Raw genomic sequence first — 3617 nt, 5'->3', positions numbered from 1 at the left:
CTCTCTCTCTCTCTCTCTCTCTCTCTCTCTCTCTCTCTCTCTCTCTCTCTCTCTCTGATCTTGACACAGCAAATCAATCTCCCTTAATTTCTTTGCTGTCCTGGCTCCCAGTGAATACACTCGACACATAGTAGGTGCTCATTAAAAGGATAGAAGCCTTTTGCCACCTCAGACTCTGGGACTCTTGTCTTGGGTGTATGTGCCTGTGTGTATGTGCGTGTGTGTGTGTATGTGTGTATGTGTGCGTGAGTGCATGCATGCGTGTACATGTTCTGATATACTGGGGCCTTCGACCCTCACCCCCTCCTGTGCGTGTGCTGGAGCCCTGGGTTGGGCCAGCCCCGTGGTTCCCTCCTGTGGCAGCAGAGAGAACCAGGTCCTTCAGCTTCCTCTAGCATTTGCTTTAATTGCTTGAAAATTGACGATAGATGCAAGGAAAATAATGAGGCCTAATTATGTTAATTAAGTGGCTAATTCATTAATTAGCACACTCACATCCCCAGCTCAGAGAGCCCCTCTGTGGTGGCCGGTGGATTGGTTGATTGGGTTCCAGAGGAGAGGGAGGGTACCCAGGGCTGGCTGCTCTCCTGAGAGGGGCCCACAGAAGCAGCTCCTGCTCATGGTGCCCCCAACTCTGTCCCGTACCCGGTCTCCTGTCTGCAGTTATGAGCCTCAGGAGGGGCTCCTGGGCAGGCCTGGCAGCTTCATCTGTGTCCTCCAGGTGTTCCCTAGTGGCTTCTTGGAGGAAGGAGCTGCCTGGGCAAAACCCTTCAGGGACTGAGAGGGCAGGCTGGAGACCACTGCCTGGGGAGGGGACAGCTTGGCTGCTGTCCCCAGGGATACCTGGCATCTGGCCCACAGACCAGGGCTGGGCAGTAGGGGCTGGGACCAATGTGCTGGGACTGCTGAGGGGCCACCGCTAGAGCCACACAGGGACGCAGATCTCCTGGTCGCCCTGGTGGCTTGGGCAGCACCCATGTCACCCCCTGCCCCTCTGTCTTCTTGTCCTCCTGGCCAGCAAATCTCCACTGAGTCCTGACTTTGGAACAGGATCTTCTGGGTGCTGTCCCAGGCCCTGTGCTTGGCGGAGCCCCTGCTACACCCTGCAGTGAGGTAGCTGCCCATCTCGGGGAGCAGTGCTGGGACCTCTAATTCCCAGCTTGGGGTCTGGCACACAGTAGGTGCTCATGAGCTACTGTGGGCCTGAGTCATCCAGGGACACTAGTGTCTGTGGGATGAGGGACAGGGATGTCTCCTCTTCCCACCAACCCTGCCAATCACCTGTCCCTGGGTGCTCTGTCCAGGACTTGTGAGGTAAGTGTACATTTTATAGGGGAATACAGATGTCACTTGAGGTCAGGTGGAGAAGAGGTTAAGGTTGGAGTCTTGAACCAGTTCAGGCTGTGTGATCTTACTAGAGTGTCTCAACCACTCTGGGCATCAGGTTGTCCCTGGGGAAATGCAGAGAGTTTCTGCTCATTTCTCACAGGTGCTGTGGGTCTTGAATGGGAGACTCTGCGGGCGCACATCCCTAACGCTTCCCAGATGCTTTGATTTCTCCCGTTCCGCTAATACTTTCAGGGGAAACTGCAGACTCCTTCCTTCTTGATGTCAAAAATGTAATCTAGGCACAGCTGGGTCAAATTTAGGGCTCTAAATTATTTCATAGAAAAGCGCACCCCTCGAGCGCATTGGCCCGTGTCCACAGATTCTGCTCGCAGCTCCCTGGTGTCCTCCCCTCACCCCCTAATCTCCAAGTGGGAGAGCCTGGCTGGAGGCTGAGGCTGAGGCACTGTCTCGACCCCACCCACTTCTCAGAGTCCCCACCCATCTTTCAAACCTGCAGCCCACTCTTGGCCCTCCGCACCCTACTCTGCAGGGCAGCCTTAGCAGGGACTTGGGTGACAGAGGGAAAGGCCTCTACCAGGTGTCCCTGTGTGCGGGGACCTCAACTGGACAGAAAGTAGCTTTTCTGCCCTCACCTGCCTATGGTACACTCAGCATGGTTTTTTTTTTTTTAAACATTGCAATAGACGTCACTCGGGTTCATCCCTGAGTTCTTGATGCCCTCTTACTTCTTCTATGGCACTGGGGCTTGAACTCAGGGCCTTCACACTGAACCACATCCCAGGCACTTCACTTTTTATTGTGAGACAGGTTCTCCCTAAGCTGCTAAGTCCCCAGGTTGGATTCAAATTTGTGATCCGCCTGCCTCAGCCTCCCAGTGTTGAGATTAGAGGCATGCACTAGTTGTAGCTTGCATTGGTGCCGCTTGCCCCCGCTCACACCTGGCTCCCAGGCTGTTCCTGAGCTCTCTGCCCCAACCTTCTCCTGACCTCGAGGGCCCCTGCTCTCAGGAGCCACTGTGGGGTCAGGGCGTCTCTGCCTGGGGATTCCTAGATCCCTCTTCTGGGGACTCTTGGCCACCTTCTCCCCTCACCCAGCATCTTCCTGGAGAAGAGGCCAGGGAAGCAGTGTGGAAGCAGCCGCCTCTCGGTGCACGTAGCCCTCCAACATGAGGCTGAGCCCCTTCCCTGCGGCATGCACCTCCCCGTACCCAGCAGGCCCAGCCTCACCCAACTGCCAGCAGGGAGAGGAGGGTCTTGCAGGGAGGGTCAGAGAACTCCAATCTGAGCTGGAATCCAGCACCGTTTTTCCAGGGAAAGGGAATCGATTGCTTTATTGCTGAGACTTAATTTGAAGGAACTGAAACTAAAGCTTCATAAGAAATATGATCATTATAAAATGCTTAAGCCTCTGCCTGGGGGGCTGGAGCCCTGCCTGTCTGGGACAGCAGGAACCACCACCTTACCCTCTAATTGGAATGGATTTCAAAAGAGCAATAAAACCAGCCACCTACGAGCAGGAACTTGTCGCTTGGAGCTGTCTCTGAGCAGACTTGATGAAGGTGGGGATTCTGTGGCGCTCCTATCTACTGACCTCTGCCACCCCCTCCCTTTGTACCCTCCAGGAGGAGATAATATTGATGGCAATACTAATAATACTACTAATAATAATAGCAGTTGGCTGTTGAGTGAGCACATCTTATGCACCCACCACTGAGTTCGGCAATTTGTAGGTGTTATCTTGTTGAATCTTCCACTGACTTTACAAGGAAGGTGTATCAGCCAGTGCTCATAACAACATTGCCGCATAACAAGCAACCCCAAAACTTAGTTTCTTAAAATAGCACACGTTTATTCTCACAGATTCAGGGTTGCCTGGGAGTTAGCCGATTCTCTCTGGGTTCAGGTGGGACACCTGAAACACCTGTTCTTTCCTCTTCTGGGACCAGTGCCCAGGACTGGTGCATCTTTTTCTACACAGATGGCAGAAGCCCAAGAGATCAAAGGGAAGTACCCAAGTTCTCTTGGGGCCTGGGCCCCCAACTGGCTCCACTCCCTTCCTCCTCATTCTGTTGCCAAAGAAAATACACAGCTGAACTCCAAATCCAAGTTGGGGAGCAATTTCCTGCCTCTTTATTTTTTTTTTTAATTTTATTTATTTGTGTGTGTGTGTGTGTGTGTGTGTGTGTGTGTGGCCAGCTCAACCCACCAGGGGGCAGGGCTGGCTGGCATGTGGTGCTGGGGGATTGAACCGTGGTCCCTGTGCTTTGC

This window comes from Octodon degus, unplaced genomic scaffold (genome assembly GCF_000260255.1).
Source record: "Octodon degus isolate 3935 unplaced genomic scaffold, OctDeg1.0 scaffold00138, whole genome shotgun sequence".
In the NCBI taxonomy this organism is placed as follows: domain Eukaryota; kingdom Metazoa; phylum Chordata; class Mammalia; order Rodentia; family Octodontidae; genus Octodon; species Octodon degus.
This window is presented reverse-complemented; position numbering follows the sequence as displayed.